This window comes from Chiloscyllium plagiosum, chromosome 18 (assembly GCF_004010195.1).
Source record: "Chiloscyllium plagiosum isolate BGI_BamShark_2017 chromosome 18, ASM401019v2, whole genome shotgun sequence".
Lineage (NCBI taxonomy): Eukaryota > Metazoa > Chordata > Chondrichthyes > Orectolobiformes > Hemiscylliidae > Chiloscyllium > Chiloscyllium plagiosum.
The window spans coordinates 14,220,989-14,246,845 of record NC_057727.1 but is presented as its reverse complement, the minus strand read 5'-3'; the positions used below and the strand labels follow the sequence as shown (position 1 = coordinate 14,246,845).

Genomic DNA, 25,857 nt, shown 5'->3' with positions numbered 1-25,857 from the left:
TGTGAAGTTTGCACATGCTCCCTGTGTCTGCATGGGTTTCCTGCAGGTGCTCTGGTTTCCTTCCACAGTCCAAAGATGTGCAGGTCAGGTGAATTGGCCATGCTAAATTGCCCATAGTGTTAGGTGCATTAATCAGAAGGAAATGGGTCTGGGTGGATTACTCTTTGGAGGGTCAGTGTGGACTTGTTGGGCCAAAGGGCCGGTTTCCACACTGTCGGAAATCTAATCTTTTCTTTATTGACATGCCCCAGAATGTCAACATACCCCTCCTTAGACTCACTATCCACCATGTCCTTCTTTGAAAACACCGATGCAAAATATTCATTAAGAACCTTACATCTTTCTCACCCAAATCCCTCCTTTGTTCCTGAGTGGACATCCCCTTTTCGTAGTTACCCTCTTGCTCCCTACACATGTGTAAAACACCTTGGGATTTTCCTTAATCTTGTTTGCCAAAGGCATTTCATGGCCCCTTTTAGTCCTCCTAATTCCTTGCTTGTGGTCTTTCCTGCTATCTTTATATTCTTCAAGGACTCTGTCTGCTTTCAGTTTCCAAATGTTATGTTTTTCTTTTTGACTTAGCTCTCAATTTCTCTGGTAATCCAAGGTTCCTGAATGATGATATATCCAAGTGAGGATGATATGTGGCTTAAAGGAAAAATTGCAGCTGGTGTTGCTTCCAAGCATATGCTACCCTCGTTCTTCTAAGTGGTAGAGGTTTGGACGTTGCAGTCTGAAGACACTGGAAAATTGCTGTGGTTCATTTATAGGTGGTACACACAGCTGCCATTGGGAGTAGTGAGGGAGTGAATGTTGAAGATGGAGGATGGAGTGCCAATCACGTGAGACATTTGATCTGGACATATTGAGCTTCTTGAGTGTTGTTGGAAATGTATTCATCCTGGCAAATGGAGAGTATAACACCACATTCCAGATTTATATATTACGGACATTTGAAAGACTTTGGGGAGTCTGGATGTGAGTCAGTCTCCAAGGAATTCCCAGCTTCTGACCTGTTCTTTTAGGGTTGGCCATGTTTTGGTCAATGGTAACCTTCAGGATGTAGATAGCAAATGCCTCTACAACAGTAATGCCTTTAAACACCAAGGGAAGGTGAGGTTAGATTCTCCAAATTGGAGATAATCATTGTTGGGAAAGGGTATGGAATGAACATCAAATATCATTTACAAAGATGTGCAGGTCAGGTGAATTTCTCACACACATTCTGTCCAGGTCTTGCTAGATATCATACAGACTGTTTCAGTGTCTGAGGAGTCAGAAATGGTGATGAATGTTGTATAATAATCAACAAATAGCTGAAGACGGTTGGACCTAAGACACTATCCTGAAGATTTCTTGCAGTTGTCTTCTGGTACTAAGTTTATTAGCCTCGAACAACCACAAACATCTTCTTGTGTGTTCAGTATGAATCCAGCCAGTAGAGAGGTCTTCCTCTTTATTCTCATCTACTCCATTTTGCTAGGGCTCCTTGATGCCTAAATCAGTCAGGAGCAGTTATTCTTAACTCACCTCTAGTCCAGTCTCATTTCCATTTTGAAGCAAGGCTACGATGAAGCCAAGAGATGAGTGGCCATGGGGGAACACAAGATGAGTTTCAGTGAGCAGGTTATTGCTGAGTAAGTGCTACTTGATAGTACTGCCAATGATACCTCCATCCTTTTTACAATCTCGCTGAAATTCTACAGAGGCGAATCAGCAGGGCTGGTTAGAATAATCACTCCTAACTAGCCGCCAAATTAATGAACCAAAGCTGCTTCTCCAGTAAGGAGTTTGGTTATCCAGACTAAGACTGAAAGAAATTTAATTTGATAGTAATCTGTAATGTATTTGATAGTAATCTGTAGTTAAGTACTAAATGCAACCAGACTAGATTTTAACAGACATTAACCTTTAAAATTCCCTCATTCCTCAAATTCCTAAGCTCACACTATTAAACTGCATACTGTAACTGGGTGATATCTTTATGCTTGCTAGCTGGAAAGGAGAGCGAAAAGGTGAAAACTAAACAGAGACAGACAAATAGAGAGTAGCAATTTTAAAGATACTCCTAAGAAGCAAGAATGAATTAAAATACCAAGTATGAAATATAGTTTCAAAAACAGAAATTGCTGGAAAAGCTCAGCAGGTCTGGTAGTATCTGTGAAGAGAAACCAGAGTTAATGTTTCAAGTCCAGTGACCCTTCTCAGATTTGCGAAATACAGTTTGTCAGAGAAGCAGATACAGGGAAGTTCAGGAGGTGTGAAATAAGAGACACGTGATAGAGACTGAGGTGAAATGAGAAAGAAGGGCACAAGTGCTTTGGCAGGCTGGATGACAGAATGTGTGTGAGAAAAGGAAAGGGATGTATGATCAAAGCCACAAGTGAGGAAAGTGAGGAACATTGCAAGGGACACAACAGAGACAGAAAGAGAGAAGTTTGAGACAGCTAAATAAATTGATTTATACTGGATAGAAAAACTACAGTTACACAGCAATTACTGAGACAGTATTGGCATCATGAAATTATTGAATGGCTACAGCACAACAAGAGGCCATTTGGTCCATTGTATCTATGCCAACTCTCTGAAGGAGCACTTAGTGCAACCCCTGCCTTTTCCCTGCAGCCATGCATATTGTTCCTTTCAGATAATGACCTCCTTTGCTTTTGAAAACTTCAATTGAACTTCCTACATTCACTGTACTTTCAGGCAAATCCTAATTACGGTGACATGAAAAGTTCTTTTTCCATGTTGCCATTGCTTCTTTGATCAATTACTGAGAATCTGTGCCTTCTGGTTCTTTATTGTTCCGCCACTGGGAATAGTCTACTGTGTGTTTAATTCCTCATGATTCTGAACACTTCTATCAAACCTCTCAACCTCTTCTTCATGGAAAGCAGTGATCATCTTCAGCACTAAAGTCCCTTATCTCTGGAATCCTACTAGTGAACCTTTCCTGCACTTTCTCGACTGACTTCTCAACCTTATTATGTCTTTGTCCAGAACTGCACACAACACTCCATTTGACTCGTGCTTTATACAGGTTAAATACTTTGCTTTTGTACCGCGCGTCTCTAATGGTAAAGCCCAGGGCTGTTGTATGCTTTATTAACGAGGTAAAATCAATGACTGCAGATGCTGGAAACCAGATTCTGGATCAGTGGTGCTGGAAGAGCACAGCAATTCAGGCAGCATCCGACGAGCAGCAAAATCGACGTTTCGGGCAAAAGCCCTTCATCAGGAATAAAGGCAGAGAGTCTGAAGCGTGGACCACTGATCCAGGCAACATCAGGAGGTGGAGAAGTTGACGTTTCGGGTGTAACCCTGCTTCAAGACTCCATCACACTCATGCACACACTCCATCAAGCACCCGCACGCACACACACTCTCTTCCCCCACACACATACATACATATATACACACACACACACACACACACACTCTCTTCCTGACATGCACGCGCACACACAAGTCGAAAGGGTGAATTTACATTTACACAATTGTATTTGCATATACATACTATTTTGTTCAAAAACCCACAGTCACTGACACCAATCTCCCCTTGTCTGATATAAACCAGCCCCACAGTCATTGACACCAATCTCCCCCTGTCTGATGTAAACCAGCCCCACAGACACTGACGGAATCAGAGGCGCTTTAGGGAACATCTCCGAGACACGTGCACCAATCAACCAAACCGCCCCGTTGCCCAACATTTCAACTCCTCCTCCCACTCTCCTGGGTCTCCTTCACCGCCGCTCCCTCACCACCAGACGCCTGGAGGAAGAACGCCTCATCTTCCGCCTCGGAACACTTCAACCCCAGGGCATCAATGTGGACTTCAACAGCTTCCTCATTTCCCCTTCCCCCACCTCTTCCTAGTTTCAAACTTCCAGCGCCGCACTGTCCCCTTGAACTTGTCCGGACTTGTCCGATCTGCCTAGCTCCTTTTCCACCTATCCACTCCACCTTCTCCTCCCTGACCTATCACTTTCATCTCCTCCCCCACTCACCTATTGTACTCTATGCTACTTTCTCCCCACTCCCACCCTCCTCTAGCTTATCTCTCCAAGCTTCAGGCTCACTGCCTTTATTCCTGATGAAGGGCTTTTGCCTGAAACGTCGATTTTGCTGCTCGTCGGATGCTGCCTGACCTGCTGTGCTGTTCCAGCAATAAAGTTTCAGCTTTGATCTCCAGCGTCTGCAGACCTCACTTTCTCCTCTCAATTTATCCAGCCACCTTGACAAATTTGTATACATTTATTCCCATGTCCCTCTGCTCCTGACCCCCTTTTCGAATTATAAAATTTAGAATTTTATATTGTCTCTCCATGTTCTTCCTACCAAAATGAAACATCTCACCCTTTCCTGCATTAGCCGTTAGTCTATCCTTTTCACCAATCCGTCTATTTCTCTTGAAGTTCGACACCATCTTCCTTAACAATTTCAAGTTTTGGATTATCAGTGAATTTTCAATGAAGGGTCTGTACAAGGTCCTGGTCATTAGTGTGTATCAGGAAAACTTGCGGTCCTAACATTGACTCTGAGGGATTCCACTGTAATCCTATCTTCATGCCATAAAATAATTATTTATCACTACGTTTTGTTTCCTGTCACTCAGCTAATTTCATATCCATATTGCTGCTATCCTTTTCTTCATGAGCTTTGCAAGTTTGCTGCGTGGTATTTACTAAATGCATTTTGGGTAGTACACGTACAGCACATCGACAGCAACACCCACATCAACCCTCTCATTTATCTTGTCATAATAACTCAAGCAAGTTGGTTAAAAACAATGTGCACTTAAAAAAATCTTTCTGCATAAATCTACCATCACAGAACAGTTAGCTATACTCCTCACTTGCAATGGGGAGAAAGTGAGGTCTGCAGATGCTGGAGATCAGAGCTGAAAATGTGTTGCTGGAAAAGCGCAGCAGGTCAAGCAGCATCCAGGGAACAGGAGAATCGACGTTTCGGGCATAAGCCCTTCTTCAGGAATTTCTGAAGAAGGGCTTATGCCCGAAACGTCGATTCTCCTGTTCCCAGGATGCTGCTTGACCTGCTGCGCTTTTCCAGCAACACATTTTCAGCTCCTCACTTGCAATGTTGTGCACACACACAGATACGAAATCGAAGTGCAATTTTACTGGCTTTCTTATTGTGCTGGATTCCAGCATCTGCAGTCATTGTTTTTACCTTCTTATTGTGTAAACCTTTTCAAATCAATCGCACACAGAAACCCACCAGACACTTTAAAAATACTAAGAAAAGAATACACGGTTCATATTAGTCACAATAATCCACGGTAGACAACTGTTTGGGGAGTTCTCCTCCACCGATCAGATTAAACCAGAACAGGGGACGCTGAAACCCAATTTGTTACTGGCACACATACACACACAATCTGATGACACTAAAAATACACCTTAAGGACAGTGTATGGTATCACGGTAATTTGCAAGCTATGCCAAAGCGAAGAAGTGCGAGTATAGTTTCTCCAGATAATCTCAGAATGCCAAGATTCCCCCAGTTCTCCCAGTCGACTTCTGATTTTTGGGGCACACTTTGGGAGCAGGGTTTCAAAGGGCATCATGTCAACAGGCTGTAGCGGAAACCGGGCGCAGGCAGAGCATTAAAGTAAGCAACAGACAAAGACGGGCCGCCAGAGGAGTGAAATCCCTTGGTGATATGTCAATCTAAAGGTGGCTAGCCAGCTCAACTCTGCTCAGCGGGAATGGGCATTTAGCAGTGATCATACAGCTCTCGTTTCCACACGGTTCCCACTGCCCTCCTGATGTCTAGTTGCCCCAGACAGCCCGCCAGTGTCAATCTCACTTAGCGATGACCTGAAAAGCGCTGAGATCTGACGGGACTCCCCCCCCCCCCCCCCCACACACACACACACAGAAAGGGAAATCAATCTCCCACCCCTTGTTAAAGTTAACAAAAAAAACCACTTGTACGGGCAAAATGACACGGTGTTAAATCGCAGCCCAATATATTTTGTAGGGGGTGGAGGAGTCTTACCGGAGCTCTGTCTTCTGTTTGTGTGTATGTGTGTGTCGCTGCTTGTGAACACGTCCCTCTGTCTCCTTTAGTCTCGGCTCCTGTTCGCGGCCAGTCCGGGTTGTTGCTGCTGCTGCTGAATGTCAGGGGCGCTGTAAATGAATAAAGGTCTGAGTCCAGGAGCCGGTCACCCTCCTGGGAAAAGCAGGAAATCGCGGGTGCGTGTGTCGGCAAGCTTTCCCACCAGCCAGCCCGCTCTGTTATGGTGCTGGGTCCGCCCCTGAGCTCCCTCTCCAGCCCCCTGTTAGCCCACCTCCTAGCGTCACACAACCAAAGAAGAACAGTAACATCATTCATTAACTGTACAAATGTGATCGCTGGACACAAGACTCTTTATAAATACACATCGGCAGTTTATAGACCAATGCATCAAGTCTTTGTATAAATATATAACTTCAGAGTTTATATTATCAGACATTGTCCATCTGGAATTTATATATAGAGTACAAATAAATATATAAACTCAAGATAAATACACAAGTGTCTACATATTATCTACCTAAAGGTTACATATAGATTGAGTCTTTATATAAACACTATGTACTTATGTTGAATTTGAATATTGCTTTATCTAGAGTCCATATATTTTTTCCAGTTTACGAATGTTTCGCATCTATGTGGAAAGACAACGTATACATCTTAAACATGGAAACGGGGTAGACCAATCGGCCCTTCGAGCCCGCACACTGCCGTTCAATATGATCATGACTGATTATCCAACTCAGTCCCCTGTTCCCACTTTCTCCCCAAACCCTTTGCTCCCTTCAGCCCTAAGACTACCTCTAACTCCTTCTTGAAAACAGTCCATGTATTGGCCTCAGCACCATTCTGCAGCATTTTTATTGTCCACAATAAGCATCAATGTACATGGACAAAAACAGAAACTGCTGAAAAATCTTTGGAGGTCTGTGCAGAGAAATCAATTCATGTTTCAGGTCCAGAGACCATTCCTCAGAATGATCCTTCCTCAATGTACATGGTATCTGGAATTTATATCTGTATATAAACAGTATGCTCCGAGTTCATATATATATCAAGAATCTCAATATTGTGCATAGCTCGAGTTTTATTTTACAAGTATTAATCCAGTCTTTGTGTATATGTAGATGTACATTTCCCTTTACTTTGTCATTACTATATTTCATAAGCTGGTTAAATGGTTCAGAAAAATATATTTGTCTTTTCCAATCATCTACAAATAAATCTTGTTTCTGGGTGTCTTGAGTCAGGGACTCAATTTCACCAATAGCTGTAAAAATGTTCCCTAGTCAGGTGTCCTGACAGGCACGGTTTACAGATGATGAACATCTGGCACAGTGTGAACTTTCCAACGCAAGTTTGAAAACAAAAAGCATTAATTAAAAAGATATAAATAATCCGGGAGGCTGATTTTTATTCAGGAGGCAATCTAAGTATATGTACTGCTGAGTGAAAATCGAGATTGAACAAAATCGAGACTTCTCGTCGCCTCAGTTCTCCACCTGTTAAATCAGAATGTACCCAGTAGCTCAGACAACAGATTTTTTTTTCGATTCGATCTGGTGGTTTTAGAACTAAAAGTGACAAAACAAAACCCCCAGTGAACTCTGAATCGTTCGGATGTGTGAGTTAGGAAGGCGACACGCACTCACTGCTTCAGATTTTGTTTCTGTGAACTACCAGTCTCAGCATGTGTTGCGTCACTGATCTTTGTAAAGTCTGCTTGTGATATTTAAGACATTTTGATTTTAACATGTTACGTGCTTTAATAACTCTTCCATGAGGAGAGACATCCTTAAGACTCTTATATGTTTCAATGAGATCACTTTGCATTCTTCTAAACTTCAATGAGTGGAATCCCAACCTTTGTGTCATGTTCATAAAACAATTGCTCAATTCAAGGGATTAGCCAATCTTCTCTAAATTGCCTCCAATGAAATATCCTTCCTTAAATATGGGGATCAAACTCCTCACAGTACTCCAGACGTGGTCGCACCAGCACCTTGTGCAGTTGCAGTAAGTACTCTTATACTCCAACCCTCTTGAAATAAGGGTCAACATTCCATTAGCCTTCCTGATTTCCGGCTGCACCTGTGTGCTAGCTTCGCGTTTCATGCACAAGTACCCCCAAGTCCATTTGCCTTGCAGCTTTCTGAACATTTTTGTCATTTTAAAAAAAAATAATATTCATCCAGATGCACATTTTGTCACATTATACCCCATTTGTCAACTTTTTGCCCACTTACATAACCAATCAATGTTTCTCTGTAAACTGTTTATATCATCCTATCAAAATGAAAGAAAAGGCATGCAAAGTGGCTGAGATCAGCAGGAAACTAGAAGATCGATAAAGCTTTAAAGACCAATGGAAAGCCACAAAAAGATCTCTAAAGAAAAGTAAGGTAGATTGTGAGAAAACACTAGCTCAGAATGTAAAGATGGATAGCAAAAGTCTCTCTCTCTATATATAAAGCATAAAAGAGTGGTTAAAGTAAACATTGGTCCTTTGGAGGATGAAAATGGGACATGAAGAATTGGCCGAGGCACTGAACAGGTATTTTGTGTCAGTATTCACAGTGGAGGACATGAATAACATGCCAGTAATTGACAAAGAGACAAAGATAGGTGAGGACCTGGAAACAGTCATTATCACAAAAGAGGTAGTGTTAGGTAAGCTAATGGAGCTAAGGGTAGACAAGTCTCCTAGACCTGATGGAATGCTTTCCAGGGTACTAAAAGAGATGGTGGGAGAAATAGTATATGCATTTGTAGTAATTTTCCAAAGTTTGCTGGACTCTGGGGCAGTTCCAGCACATTGGAAAACAGCAATTGTGATGCCACTGTTTAAAAAGGGAGGTAGGCAAAAGATGGGGAATTATAGACCGGTTAGCTTAACTTCTGTAGAGGGAAAATGCTTGAGACTATTATCAAGGAAGAAATAACAAGGCATCTAGATAGAAATTGTCCCATTGAGCAGGCACAGCATGGGTTAATGAAGGGCAGGTCATGCTTAACTAACCTTTTGGAATTCTATAAAGAGTTAACAAACACGGTGGACAATGGAAACCCAGGAGATGTGGAGTATCTAGATTTTCAAAAGGCATTTGACAAGTTGCTGCACAAAAGGCTGCTGAATAAGATAAAGATGCAAGGCATTATAGGTGATGTATTAGCATGGATTGCGGATTGGTTAACAACAGGAAGCAAAAAGTGGGCTCTTCTGGTTGACAATCAGTGACTAGCGGTGTGCCTCAGTGATCAGTGTTGGGACTGCAATTAATCACAATGTTCATAGATGATTTGGAGTTGGGGACTATGTGTAGTGTGTCAAAGTTTGGGGATGACATTAAGATGAGTGGTACAGCAAAGTGTGCACAGGACTGTGAAACATTGCAGAGGGACATAGATAGTTTAAGTGAATGGCCAAAGGTCTGGCAGATGAAGTACAATGTTAATAAATGTGAAGTTGTCCACTTTGGTAGGAATAACTGTAAAACGGACTATTACTTCAATGGTAAGAAATTGCAGCATGCTGCTGTGCAGACAGACCTAGGTGTCCTTGTGCATAAATCACAGAAGGTTGGTCTGCAGGTGCAACAGGTAATTAGGAAGGCAAATGGAATTTTGTCCTTCGTTGCTGAAGAGATTGAGTTTAAAAGCAGAGGATATGTTACAGCTGTACAAGGTGGGGTGGCAACTGGAGTATTATGTGTAGCTTTGGTCTCCTTACTTGAGAAAGGATGTCCTGGCACTGGAAGGGGTGCAGTGGAGGTTCACTAGGTTGATTCTGGAATTGACGTGTTTGGTTTATGAGGAAAGGCTGAGTAGACTGTGATTATATTCATTGGAATTTAGAAGAATGAGTGGGGGATCTTATAGAAACATATAAAATTATGAAGGGAACAGATAAGATAGAAATAGAGAGGATGTTTCCACAGCAGGTGAAACTGCGACTATATACCGAGGAAGTCAATCCGCGTGTTCCTCAACAGGAAACCCTGGGTGAACCAGGACATACAGAAACTGCTAAAAACCAGGTGTGAGACCTTCACATCAGGAGACCCACTCAAATATAAGGATTCCAAGTATGACCTTCGCAGACCCATTAAGACAGCCAAGGACCAATACTGAACCAAACTAGAGATCTAGACAGACACCCAGCAAATATGGAAAGGACTGAATGACATCACAGGTTTGAAAGAGAGACAGTGCAAGATAGCAGATGATGACACATCCCTCCCAGATCGTCTCAACAGCTTCTATGCTCACTTTGAGCAGAATTTCGGCGGAGAGGTAACACCTATTTTGACAAGTCTTGACGAACCTATCCCAACAGTCACTGCATCAGATATCGGATCAGTTTTCCTTCTTGTGAATTCAAGGAAAGCAATGGGACCAGACGGAATACCAGACCATGCACTCAGAGCATGCGCAGATCAACTGGCATCTCGGACATCTTCAACCTCTCCTTGCAGCAGGCCACTGTCCCTGCCTGTTTCAAGAGGGCCAACATCATCCTTGTGCCTAAGAAGGCTCATGCAGCGTGTCTCAATGACTACCGCCCAGTGGCCCTAACTTCGGTGGTCATGAAGTGCTTTGAAAGACATTAATCAACTCCAGCCTCCCCACTACTCGTGACCCACTCCAATTTGGCTATCAGACCAACAGATCCATGTCAGATGCCATATCACTTGCCCTTCACTCCTCCCCAGAACATCTTGACACCAAGAACAGCTAAGTAAGAATCCTACTCACTGACTCCAGTTCAGCCTTCAACCCCTTGAGATTTATTAATAAACTTAGTGATCAGCCCCACTCTCTGCAACTGGATCCTCAGTTTCCTGTGATCAGCCCCACTCTCTGCAACTGGATCCTCAGTTTCCTGACCCACAGGCCATAATCAGTGAAAATTGGGGACAATATTTCATCATCACTAACACTCATCACTGGAGCCCCCCAGGGGTGCATACTCAGCCCCCTACTGTACTCACTGCATACCCATGACTGTATCCCCAAATACCAGATTAATGCCATTTACAAGTTCGCTGATGACACCACCATAGTCAGTCAAATCTCAGATGGCAATGAAACAGATGACAAACGGGAGGTGGAAGACCTGGAAAAATGGTGCACTGAGAACAACCTAGCTCTCGATACCAGCAAAATCAAAGAACTCATTACTAACTTTCAGCAGGATGTTACTCATGCCCCCCTACATATTAACATCACAGAGGTGGAACGAGTGGAGAGTGTCAAGCTCCTGAGTGGTCATCCATAACAAGCTTTCTTGGACTCTTCATGAGGACACACTGATTACAAAGGCCCAACAACGTCTCTTCTTCCTCAGGCAGCTGAAGAAATTTGGCATGACAGCGAATACCCTTGCCAATTTTTTATAGGTGTGCCATCGAGAGCATTCTGCCTGGATGTATCACTACCTGGTATGGTAACTGTACCATTAAGATCAGAAATGGTTACAGAGAGTGGTGACCTCGGCCCAGACGATCACAAAGGCCAACCTCCCATCTATAGAATCCATCTACCAGGCCCACTGTCAAGGAAAGGCTGCCAGCATTCTCAAAGATCCATCCCACCCTGGCAATGTTTTTCTACAACCTCTACCACTGGGGAGAATGTACAGAAGCCTGAACATATGCACCAGCCAGTTTTGTAACAGTTTCTACCCTACTGTTGTTAGAATACTGAATGGACTCGCAAACTCTTAACTTTCGCCTGTACCTGTGTTTTTGTTTTTGCCGCTGTTTACCTATTATTTACTTATCTATGCTAATTAACTCTGTGGTCTGCCTGTATTGCTCGCAAGACAAAGCTTTTCACTGTGCCTCAGTACACATGACAATAAATAAATTCAAATTCAAATTCAAATTCAGGATTCTAGGATGCAAGGCATCAAGCCCAAGAAACTTATTTGCGTTCAATTCCATTAATGCTACTTCTCCAGCAAAGTAATGGCACTTAATCCCTCTCCTGTATTCCTTTGTGCTAATAGGATGTTTGAAATACCTCCCACTATAAAGACTGACGCAAAATATCTGTTTAACCTCTCTGCCATTTCCTTGTTTGCCACAACTATTTCTTCAGATTCATTATCTATGGGGCCTATGTTCACTTTAACCTCTCTCTTTTTAATTATTTAAAGAAGCTCTTATTGTCATAGTTTGTCCTCAGAATTCACATTTTCTCTTTTTGTTATCTTTTTAGTCTTCCTTTGCTGGATTCTGAACTTATTCCAGTCTACAGGGCTATCACTGACTTTTGCCTCATTATATGCTTTCCTTTTCAACTTTATACTCTCCTTAATTTCCTTGGTTTATCCCTCTCTCACTATCTTTTCTCTTTATTGAGATACATCTTTGCTGAGAGTCATAATTGTCTACCATTGTATGTCTACTGTCATTCCTGCTAATCTATCTGTTCTGTCCATTTTATTTAACTCTCTTCTCATTTCATTGTAATTCCCTTTATCTTAGTTAAACACAGTTGTTTCCAAGTCAAAGAGTGTGGGCCTGGAAAAGCACAGCTGGTTAGGCAGCATCCGAGGAGCAGGAGAGTCGGCGTTTCAAGCATAAGCTCTTCAACAGGAATGAATGACCGGCTGTGCTTTTCCAACACCACACTCTTTGACTCTGATCTCCAGCATCTGCAGTCCTCACTTTCTCACAGTTGTTTCCAACCCAAGTTTCTCACTCACAAACTGAGTATTAAATTCCACCAAGTTATGATCACTACTTCCTAGAGAACCTTTCACTCTGAGATCATTTATTAAACATGCCTCATTTCCCATTACCAGATCCAGGATAGCCTGCTCCAACTGAATTGATCCAATCAATATGAAGATTAAAGTCACCCATAATTATTGCTCTTTTCCTGTTACATATGTTATGGTCAAAAAATGTGGCATGCACAGCAGGGCAGGAAGAATCTGAGGAACAGGAGAAAGGCATAAACCTTTCATGAGGAATGTTTGAATTTATGGCATGTTTAATCTCCGATCTCCCGCATCTGCAGTCCTCACCTTCTCCTACATATGTTATGGACCGGGCCTGAATCCCTCAGAGTATTCCAAGAAGTTAGCCTAGACCCTAACTTTTCTTATTTTAAAGGTAGATGTGAAGTGAATATTCCAGGTGTGATGCAGCTGGGTAAACCACTCAGCTTTAAGCAAAACAGAATTTATTTAAACACGACAGTTGAAACAGGAACAAAAGAAAGCGGAATTTAGAGTAACTTAACTATTGGAAAACTTAACTGACCTTACACAGCAACTTAACTAAGGAGCTGTTCCAATTCCCATAACATCCCATAACACACCTCTTGGCAAGGTAAACTCAAACACAAGTTCTTCCAGATGGGGAGATTTCAGAGAGAAACGTCAGTCAAGAATCATCTCTAGACTGCAGCAGCTTCTCAATGTTACAACTTAACCAAACTGGAGAAATCTGAACTGGGAGACCTGGCCACTCCTGTGCCATTGTTAAACTAGGGTCTTTCCAGACATTTCTGCACCTTTGCCTTTACGACCTCTCTTAAAATAAAACCCAAGGACAAAATAACCTTGTTAAAGCGACAGCACTGTTACACTTACTCCTGTGATTTCTTGATCTATACCCTTTCTTACAATATGGCTACTGTTTGGGGGCACATCTCCATCACCTTGTGTACAGACTGCCCCCCAACCCACCTTTATTTAAAGCTAATTCATATTTTAGAAAATCCTCCTTGTTGTCTGAACCAATTCCTCTCACAGTCCTTCCTGACTCCTTGTACCAATTCAGTTTGGAGCAGGTCCACAGGCAGAAATGCCAATTGGTCCCTTGTGCCATCAATCCTGTCCCTGGCATCACCATCTTTATGGCAGGTGGCTCTTGCCTCTCTATCACTGGACAGTAATACTCTGTCAGTCGATGTCCACACTCATTACTGCACCTGGTGATGCCATTGAAAAAAAAAATTTCCCATCCCTTAAACTGATTGGAAAGGGCAGTTAAGATTCAAGAACACTGCCATGGGTCTCCAGTCACAAATGAGCCACACCAAGTAAGGATGACAGATTTCCTTCCCTAAAGGATATTGGTGAACCAGGTGTGTTTCCATGGCAACCAATGGTAGTTTCATGGCCACCATGACTGAGACTAATGTTGCATTCCGGGTTTTACTAATTGTTTGAGTTTTAACTCCAACAGCTGCATTGAGGGACATGAACCCATGTTACCAAAATCATTAGCCTGGGTTTAGATATTACCACTGGGACATCATGTTCCTCAAAGACAGGTCCGTGGCTCATTGTCTGTTGATGCTTCACCCTGAGCTGTTTATTTGGCAGCGTCTGTCAGTCTTTGTTTGCCTTTGCCCAACACTCTCAGGGACAGAACAAAAAAGCAATCCTACCACAGCAGAGAGAGGAATTGAACACATGCTGCTGCCTTTAATCGGAATTACACACTAACCATTTAGCCGAGTGAGCTAACTGGTTCCCTCTCAGAGCTTGATTAAGCAGTTTAAAATAAGTGGCATGGAATATTCAATGTTTGTTCATATATGGTATTTTTTATTCACTCATGAGATGTGAACATTGCTGGTAAGGCCAGTCCCTATTGCCCAACCCCAAATGCCCTGAAGTGGCGGGAAACCTTTTCCTTGAAAATTGCTGTCCAGCTGATGAAATGACAAGGTTGTTAGGAAGGCAGTTCAAGGATTTTGACCTTGGGGTAATAATTGTTTTATGAGCATTTACTTTTATATAATGAACCTATGAATGACGTTGCAGGACTGAACCTAACTTCAATATTGACTGAAAGGACTACCCTGCCCACTGTTGAGTGGAAATAGTGAAGAGATTCGCCTTAATTGTGCTTTGAAATATAAGAATAATTTTAATTCATTGAGGTAATCAGAAGAATCATACTGAATGAAAGGATGAATTTTCTAGTTTGACTATGCAAAGGATATTCAAAGATTTTTATATGATCCCAACAATGAAAATTAACGTAAAGAGGTGCACGTATGGAATGAGCTGCCAAAGGAAGTGGTGGAGGCTGGTATAATTACAACATTTAAAAGACACCTGGGTGGATACATGAATAGGAAAGGTTTATAGGGATATGGGACAAATGCTAGCAAATGGGATGAGATTAATTTAAGATATCTGGTCAGCATGGATGCGTTGGACTGACGGGTCTATTTCTTTGCTGAACAGCTCTATGAATCTATGACTCTATAATCTTATTTATGATAGGAAGTTTTGGAGTATTGTAGCATCTTGTTGGGTTACCATGTTGGAATATATTCTACAAAGGATGAATTACATAAACACTCAATTTGGTAATGCTGCATGCTTTGCTTTCTGTGCTCAGTAAATTCTGTAAATCATCCTTTGCACTTTGGAAATGGAAGTTATTTCTGAACTTTTTGAAAACCAAAGTTGTATGATATTCTTGAATCTTTACTATATTGAAAAACAATGATGATATTCTGCTGCAGACAAGCAGAAGTAGGGTAACTTGACTGTATTTACAATAGAGCTTGTTCATTGAGTTTGTATCATGTATAATATTATTTGAATGGAAATCGATTTGTTTTCAAATTTTTAATGAAAATATACATTGGCTATAGTTCTTGCTGTTGGAGTTTATTTGCGTTGGGGATAAAAAACAGCTCCAGGTCTCCTGGAATGTAGTCAATTTTGTTTCGGAAGTCTGTGAGAGGATTGTTAATTTGTTAATTAAAAGACCGAGGTAATATTCAGCATGGGTGTTTTGTTCTGCTGTCTTTCATTATGAACTTTGCCACTACCCTGGTGTTTCACGTTTTCAGGAGACCTGAGTTCTTCTTCCCAAGGAATATTGAATTGTTTTGATTGACTGATGATGGGTGTTGCTATGGTGCTATGAATGCAAAAAGTGCTTCAGTGCTTTGTTGGTAATCGGCAGGAAGGAGGACACTTGAATTCATGCCATCATTGTGTATGGATTGCGATGTGTCACGTGCTCCGTCATACGATTTCAGGAGTACAAATTGTGCTACGTTTAGTAAATAAACTGTGAAAATTCAAACTACAAGTACACTAAAAATATATATCGGATAATAAGCATAGATTCAACTTAATGTCTGTATGGTGCGCTACACATAACACAAAAACACATTCAATAAACTGCCATCATATATGTAACTTGATGATCACACACTGAGTTGCTTATGGACAACAAATGGTTGGGTCTCTCCTATTTTTAACTGATTTTCTGTCCAGTCTCTAGATATTTTTCTGTTGTCCTTGTTGTGCTTTGACTTCCACTCTTTTTCTCTCTGCATGGCTGTCAGATAGTTTTCTTACTGCACTGTCTGCAGTTTTCTGATTGTTTCTCATTTCTCCCCTATTGTGCTATTGATAGGTCTCTTCATCCTGTCGCATCCTCTTCTGTATGCCTCCCAATTTAGCTATTACATATGCTGTTCAACTGCAATCACCAATTTAAATGCCTTTCCTTTTGTTGAAGCCTGTGATTCAGACCAAGCCAGGTTGTGCCATAGCAGCTGACAGAAGAACTGGGGTATTTGGCTGAAGGCTGAGGCTAGGAGCTGAGTTACAATAAGTCAAAACATTATCTATTAGGGGATCGGGAGGGAAAGGTCTGGTCTACATTATAGTTTGAGATTACTTTGATTTCTGATCCATTGTTTACCTTTAAATAAAAGACAACATTTAGAAAAATAAGTGAATTACTTTTAGTCAAAGAAATAAGCAGCATCTGTACCATCTACTGATAGCCATTGAGAATGGGAATGTCTGAGTTTGACATTAACAACGTGAAAAATTTTGCTTTGAGCCCAGCTGACTAGAAAGTATCTAGATCATATTTTCCTGAATGTAGCCTCTATTCCTTTGAGTCATTCCAATAAAAAATCCCAATATCTCCAGTCTCTCTTCATAACTGTATTTTCCCATTCAAACTATTACACAGGTAACTCTACCCTGTATAATGTCAGACTATGTGTTTAAACCTGCACCAAAATGTCCAAAACAGAACGGTACTACAGCTGTGGTCTAACCTATGTTTTTCCCTATATTAATAAGGATGTTTAAAATCAAATCAGAACATTGTTGGTCTTTCTTATAGCTTTGCATAACTGTGCTCAAACTTTCAAAAGCTTTCAAACAGTTATGCTTCAAATTTCTAGAACCTTCTATCATTCATGTTTATTGACTCTTTTTTTTGCATAGAAACATTGAAAATAGTAGCAGGAGTAGCCCTTTACACCTGCTCTGTCATTCAATATAATCATGGCTAATCATCCAACTCAGTACCCTTACCCTGCTTTCGCCCCATACCCTTTGAGCACTTTAGCCTGAAGGACTATCTCTATCTCCTTCAAGAAACATTTAAAATTCTGGCCTTAGCCACTTTCTGTGGCTCAGCATTTCACAGGTTCATTAAGGGGAAAGACATTTCTCCTCATCTCAGTTCTAAGTAGCCTACACATTACCCTTAGGCTGCGACCCAAATTTCTGGACTCCCACTCATAGAGTCATAGAGTTAAGTATGTAAGCTAGTTCGCTAAGCTTGAAGGTTTGTTTTCAGATGTTTCGTCACAATACTGGGTAACGTCATCAGTGAGAGTCTCCAGTGAAGTGCTGGTGATATGTCCCGCCTCTCTATTGACAGGTCTTGGTTTCTTAAGGTGGGTGATGTCATTTCCGGGTTTTCTTTCAAGGGAAGGTAGATAGGCTCTAAACCAATGTGTTTATTGTTGGAGTTCTGGTCAGAATGCCATGCCTCTAAGAATTCTCATGCATGTCTTTGTATTGCCTGTCCTAGATGTGTTGTCCCAGTCAAAGTGGTGTCCTTCTTTGTCTGTATGTACAGAAACTAGTGATAGTGGGTCATATATTTTGTTGGCCAGTCGGTGTTCATGTATCCACGTACAGTTAACGGAGAGCTTCAAATCAGCATCTACAGAAAAAACAACACACACAGACCAAATGCTTAACTTCAGAAGCAATCATCCCAACACTCACAAATGGAACTGCATCAAGACATTATTCCAATGAGCTACATCACTTTGCAGCACCCAAGAAATACAAAAAGCAGAAGAAAAATATTTATACAACGTTTTCAAGAAAAACGGGTACCCAATAAACACAATCGGCTGATTCCTCAGAAACAAACCCAAGCAAGCAGACACAGTGCAACCAAAAACTATAGCCACATTACCTTACAACTAAGACATATCAAAGATGACTTCCAGACTACTCAGACCCCTTAGCATCATGGTAGCCCACAAATCTACCAACATACTTAGCAGCAGCCAATGAACCTAAAGGATGCATTAGATGCCACCAGCAAAACTAACGGCATTTACAAGATACCATGCAATTACGGTAAAAAACACTACATCAGACAAACTAGCAGGAAACTTGCCACCAGGATACATGAACACCAACTGGCCAGCAAAAGACACAACCTACTATCACTAGTTTCTATACATACAAACAAAGAAGGATACCACTTTGACTGGGACAACACACACATCCTGGGACAGGTGAAACAAAGACACGCATGAGAATCTTTAGAAGGAGACTCTCACTGATTATGTTACCTAGTATGGTGACGAAACATCTGAAACCAAATTTTCAAGCTCAGCGAGATAACTTACATTCTTATCATCAATCTGAGCTATGAATCTTCTCAAAAACTGCGAGTGATAGAGTTGTACAGCGTTGAAGCAGACCCTTTGATCCAACTTGTCCATGCCGACCAGATATCCTAAATTAATGTTGGCCCATTTGCCAGCACTTGCCCCAAATCGTTCTAAACCCTTCCTAATCATGTACCCATCCAGATGCTTTTGAAATGTTGTAATTGTACCAGCCTCCACTACTTCCGCTGGAAGCTCATTCCATATACATACCACCCACTGTGTGAAAACGTTGTCCTTTATGTTCCTGTTAAATCTTTCCCCTCTCACCATAAACCATGCCCTCTAGTTTTAGACTCCCCTACCCTGTGGAAAAGACCTTAGCTATTCACTCTATCCATTCCCCTCATGATTTTATAAACCTCTATAAGATCACCCTCAGCCTCCATTACTCCAGGGAAAACAGCCCCAGCCTGTTCAGCCTCTCCCTGTAGCTGAACTTTTAAATCCTGGCAACATCCTTGTAAGTCCTTTCTGAACCCTTTCAAGTTCCAAAACATCCTTCCTATAGTATTCTTTCTGTATTTACCCCTTCTAGTCATGTTAGAATTTTATAGGTTTCAATGAGATTCTCCTCATTCTTCTAAACTTCAGTGCATATACTATATCTCATGCAGTCTCCCTTCATTCATCAGTCTTGCCATCTAAGGGATTACCGTAGTTTCATACAAACCAGGTAAATCTGGCCTGTTAAATAACTGTTCTAATTTTAAGTGTTAATTGAATGATAAAATGCTAACTGGCCACTATAATAGCCATACAGGAATCTCATTGACAACTCCACCATCTGAAAAGATAGCTTGACTATCAAATTAAATACAAAGAAAATGGCAAGGTAGAGGAAGTGAATAAAAGACACTGATGGACACTTTGAGTAAGTTGCGAGGGCAGCTCCAGAGACATTGAGTCAATACTTCAACCTGGTTTCGAACATAATTTCATATTAAATAGAAAAGACAAGCATCAAAAATAGCCTGAACCACAAGTAACTGCATTTTGCAACTCATAGCTTCAAGTCATGGAGCTCTGCAGAAGGCTCAGCAAGTTATCTTGGGCTGAATCTTGTCATATTTTGACATGTCATTTTCATCTAGTTTTATAGGATGTTTCTCTCTGCAAGACCTAATGTGTTTTCTCACACGATCGTCTCAAACTTGCCTCATTAACTACCAACCAACCATATAATGCCCCTCTTGTCCGGGTCCAGCCCAATTCTTTCACTGTCCATAGCCAGAAGTACTTGCCATTGCTGGGACATCCTGGAATATACATTAGCAACACATTCAAAAGAACCAATTTGTGCCAGTCAAGCACTGGCAGTCCAAGAATACCCTGCATGATTGTAGACATTTGCCATGTCAAAGCTGAGAAGGGAATTTGGTGGCATCCATGGGACAGGGACCTGGAGGTCCTGCTGGTCAATGACCTTCTCAGCTCCACCAGGATACATGTTACTATCTACTCTCTGCTACCTCACCCTCTCTCTGTTACTGCACACCACCTCCCATCAAGGCTCATGGTCAATCACTCCTGTTATGATGTGGTGGTGAATCCTTCTGTTAATTAAACCAAACACCCAGAAAAGCTGATCTTGCCTCTTAAACTGTCAAAATATGAGTGACAGAGAACTCCCGAATTCCAATATTTAAAGAAAATAATATCAATTTACTCTTTAACTCTAAAAATGAACATTAAACAACTATTCATAAATCTAAGACCCCACTTTCTCTTAACTGCTTATTATCTGCCTCCAATCTATAACAATATACTGTTCCAATAAAACACTTATTAAAATTACATCAACTTAATTTCAAAGTCATACAGTGGTTGGCATCTTTGGTGTCTGTCTTCTTTTGGCTGGGAATCTCCTTGGGCCATTTCTTTCTTTTATTTTGAGTATGTTTCATATGAAAAGGTAACTTTAATGGAGAGTGTTTCAATGTCTTGGGTCGCTCTCAATTGCAGTTAGTCTATCTGACTTTCAAAATGTCTGCTTTCTTATATCCCCACCATCGGATCATCCCATTGAATTTATTGCTTTGCCAACCTCAAACCAAACGCATTTGGGTTTTAGTATCCTGGGGCATAATTTAAACTGATTGGTTAAATTTGAATTGTTGTCAAAACAGCAACTAACTCAGGCATCCATTTCACAGCCAAATGTTACTTATTTTCAATTTTCCTGGGACTGAGGCTGTCATCTAGTCATACATACAGATGCTTATAAGCTCTCAGTTCAGAACAGCATTCACTCTCTCTTAAAGTACAGGACGCGCCTTAAACTTCATAACACGTACCCTTAAGAGAAAAATGAACAATCATAGTGAAAAGATGGCTTCTTTTTTTTCTAATTCTTAATCCCATTAGAATGAAATACATAGGTCATTAATCCAAGTTCATATTAATTTTCTGCACACATAATATAACATTGGTATCTGTTCAATGTTACCTATACTTTGTCCTTTAAATCCATAATAGCGCATCAGCTATCACATTTTTACGACCTGCAACATGTACAATTTGTAAATTAAGAGTCCTTAACATTAGACTCCAATGAAATAGTCTCATATTTTTGTCTTTAAATTGGTCCGAGAATGTAAGAGGATTGTGGTCCATGTATACAACTGTCTCCGACACATTGTAGGTCACATAGACATTAAAATGTTGTAAGGCCAGTACCAAGCTCAACAATTCTTTCTCGATGGTAGAGTATTTTCTCTGGTGAGTGTTGAGTTTCTTTGAATAATAGCCAATTAGGTGTTCAATTCCATTATCATCTTCCTAAAGCAGTACAGCTCCAACTCTGATATCACTAGCATCGATTGCAGCTTTCAGGGTTTTCAAAAACATTTGGTGTAACTAAAACTGGTGGGGTGGTTAATATTGCTTTTAAATTCTGAAATACCTCCTGGCATTGTGCTGTCCCCCAAAATGTTGTGCTCTTCTTCAGTAAATTTGCTGCTACTACGCTGCTGAAGTTTGGAACAAACTTCCGGTAGAATCCGCTAAGTACCAAAAATTGAAGCACCCCTTTCTTTGAGGTTAGTCATGGAAAATCCTCGATGATATTTGGCTTCATGTGCCTTGAGGTCAACCTTCCATGACCGATGTTATGTACCAAGAACATCACCTCTGCCTTCACAAATTCTGTTTTCTTGATATTTGTTACCAGTTTTGCTTCTTGTAATCATTCAAAGAGCTTTGCCAACTGTACCATGTGAACTTTCCATGACTTGCTAAAGATCACTACATCATCCAGAGTAAACTGCACAGTTTGTTAATCCAGCCACAACTCTGCTCATGACTCTTTAGAATGTGGCTGGTATGTTCTTCATTCCAAAAGGCATCACTTTGAATTGATTTAGCCCATTTGGGGTTATAAATGCAGAAACTTCTCTCACTCTTTCTGATCAAGGTACCTGCTAATAACTATGCAGTAAGTCCAACTCTATGTTGCAAGTGTCTTGTCCAACCTTTTCTATACAGCCCTCCAATCTTGGTATTGGGTATGAGTCCAATTTTGTTATGGTGTTGACGTCTGATAATCCACACAAAATCATTGAGTCATGTCAGGTTTGGGAACTAATACAATCAGCGAACTCTACTCACCATGACTTGGTTCAATGATATCTTCGTTGAGCATCGCATCCACTTCCTTCGTGAGCTGTGTGGCTTTGCAAGGATTAAGTCTGTAGGGATGTTGTTTTATTGGAACACCATTCCCTACCTCCACCTCATGCACAATAGTATTAGTCCTCTCCACTTTATTCCTGCATATATCCTCATACCACTGCAACAAACCTTTCAACTGGGTTATTTGCTCCTAAGACAGATAGTTCACTAACCTATCCTGCTCCTCAAGGGCTTCCTCATTATTTAAAGTATTTTGAGGCACATCAAACTCCAGGACATCTGAATTTGATTGCTCACTCTGCACAGCAGTAACTAACACCTGTTTCTCCAGTTCGTTCTCTCTATTATAGTAAGATTTCAACATGTTCACATAACATACCCGATACAGTCTTTTCCTATCCGACGACTTTACCAGCTAGTATACCTGACTCAACTTTTTCTCAATTTGATTGGGACCTATAAACCTGGCTTTGAAGGGATCTCCTACCACTGGTAACAATACTAATACTTCATCCCCATGGGAAAACATCCGAATTTCAGAGTTTTTATCTACCATCTATTTCATTCTATGCTGTGCCTTTTTCAGGTGCTGTCTAGCTAACTTGCCTACCCAATTTAATCTCTCCCTCACCTCCGATACATAACCTAAGTGTGAGATCTCCAACTTCAGTCCTGTCAATTTCTCTTTAATTAATTTCAAAGGGCCTCTCACTTATTATCCGAATAGTAACTCAAAGGGAGTAAACTGAGTAGATTCATTTGGCAAACAATATGAATGGAATACCTTTATCCCAATCATTCAGGTAATCCTGACAGTATGCTAGTAACATGGTCTTCAGGGTCTGATGCCACGTTTCCAAAGCTCCCTGGGATTCGAGATGGTATGCAGTTGATTTAAAGTACTGTATAGGTAAAAACAATGACTGCAGATGCTGGAAACCAGATTCTGGATCAGTGGTGCTGGAAGAGCACAGCAGTTCAGGCAGCATCCGAGGACAGGCCTCTGGATCAGTGGTGCTGGAAGAGCACAGCAGTTCAGGCATGCCTGAACTGCTCTGCTCTTCCAGCACCACTGATCCAGAATTAAAGTACTGTATGCCTAAGCTATCGATGACTTCCTTAAACAGCCTAGCAGTAAAATTATTCCTTTAGTCTGACTGAATCTCTCTGGGTAGCTCATACTGTGTGAAGAAAGCTACTAACTTCCCTCCTACTGTTTTTGCCTTGATACTCCATAATGGAACTGCCTCCGGAAATCTGGTAGACACATCAATTATGGTGAACAAGTACTGGTTCCCACCTTTGGTTCTCAGGAGGAGACCGACACAATCAATTATAACCCAAATGAAAGGTTCTTCAAATGCGGGAATTCGCCTGTGGCTTACCTACCATTTGGCATGTATGGCAGGTACGGCAAAATTTAAATACATCCTTGTGCAGTCCAGGCCAATAGAAATGCTTTTGTACCTTAGCTTGAGTCTTCTTCACACCTCGGTGACCTCCTACCGGTAATATATGTGCTACCCATAACACTTCCTGTCTGTATGCTACCAGCAATACAATCTGGCGCAGTTCTGCCCATTGCTCCTCTGCACTAACCTGCTGTGGTCTCCATTTCCACTTTTGGATTCTATCTTTAAGATAATTACCCTCAAGAATACATTCTGATTCATTTTCTGAGCATGCATCAATGTGTATATATATCTTTTATTGTTTTGTCTTTCTGTTGTAAGTGAGAAATGTTATTTTCTACCTGACCCCCTGCCTATTCAGGTGTTTCCTGCACCATTACATCAAACTAAATGAACCTCAATTCCTTCGCCTTACCCTTTAGTTTTTGCTTCTTGCTGTGACTTATAATAGTGAGATCTTGTTAATTCCAGGGTATTTTTATTTTAACTCCTCAGTTCCCTGGTCTTCGTTTGGTTTCTTCACAACAAGGGGTGTCACTCCCACCTTGGATCCTGCTAAATCATTCCCAAGAACAAACCACATTCCTGGAAGTGACACTTTGTCAATCACTCCCACTGTAACTTCCCCAGTCTTGAGTTGGCACTCCAACCTGATCTTACATAGGGGAACATTAAATTTCTGTCCATCTATCCCACAAATTACACTCTTTCAGGTAACAGGTGAGAAAGAATGCAAATACGCTCATCTCTTACTATTAGAGACTGATTGGATGCCACTTCTCTCAAAGTTATAACTTCTTTCCCTTCTCCCCCTATTCTTCCTGAGTAAACTTTACCCACAGAGATGAAGTCTTGAAAGAGGTCAAGCGCTAACTCCATACCCAGCCCCTGCCTAGGCTGTGCACTCTCCTGCAGCTCCTTCAATTCTGAGACATGGAGTGTTATTTGCTGTGCATGTAGCTAGCACATGGTGCAGTGGGAAACTAAGGTCGGGACCATGACATTCAACAATGTGACCACCCTTTTGACTGATGACTGCTGACCAGTGTGACACGTTGCCTCGCTTTGTTCCTGCAATAAACTGCAAGAAATGACAGCTGTACTGTGAGTATTTAAAGTGGGCTTAGGGAGCACAGAGCTAAAAAGGTAAGGCAGGGATGCTGTATGATTCCAGGTAGGCCATAACAGAATGGGCACTAGCAAGTGAGCATCCTGGGATATAGTCGAAGATTGTGGTGCTGAAAAAGCACAGCCAGTTAAGCAGCATCCGAGGAGCAGTAGAATCAATGTTTCGGGCATTAGCCCTTCATCCCTGGGTGATAGCCGGTCTAAATTGCTAAATTGTCCACAGTGTCCAGGGATGTGCGGGCTAGGTGGGTTAGCCATGGGAAATGCAGGATTACAGGGGTGAGTCTGGGTGAAATGCTCTTCGGAGGGTTGGTGTGGATTCGATGGGATGAATGGATTGCTTCCACGCTGTAAGGATTCTATTCTAATCCATGAGCTGAGTGCCTATCACTCTGTGCAAAGTGTCCTGCAGCATCATTCCAATGACAGTTGATATGTGCTCCAAAGTGCAGCATTGAAGTGCAGAAATGTATTTTAACTGAATCTGGGATTATAACGGGAAGGTGCAGAGAGGCACATATGTGACAGATACGTGCACCAATGCATATGGAGTATGTCACTATCCATGGAGACATTGGCTAGCAAGTGCCCAAGATGGGGCTCTGCAGGAACAAGTGGCAATCTGGAGTCACCAGGTACATGCTCTGACTTTCATGTCAGGAATTCTCAATGTGTAGCTTTCATATGGTGGGTGAGAGAATAGAAATCTGCATATTAATGAGGAGAGATTAAATAATAGTGAGGGTAATAATGAGCGATAACCCTCGTTAAGAGGTCTCTTGTCTCTCATTACAAGAATCTGGTCACGATGTCCAGAATTTAGTTGGAAAATGACTCATGTTGTTCCTGACAATAAGAAAGGTCTTACTTGACTTCTCGCAGGGTTTCCCACATTTCCTGCCTGAGTCTACGTTGGTAGGGCTTC

General features: G+C 41.4%; 1 protein-coding gene across 1 annotated transcript in view; it reads right to left on the bottom strand.

Moving 5' to 3' along the window:
* Window positions 1-6,296, bottom strand: part of slc38a3b (solute carrier family 38 member 3b) — a 138,123-nt gene extending 131,827 nt beyond the window's left edge. Inside the window, exon 1 of the mRNA XM_043707722.1 lies at window positions 6,028-6,296. The gene's annotated coding sequence lies outside the window, so the exon portion shown is untranslated. The remainder of the gene's footprint in view (window positions 1-6,027) is intronic.
* Between the last annotated feature and the right edge of the window lie 19,561 nt (window positions 6,297-25,857).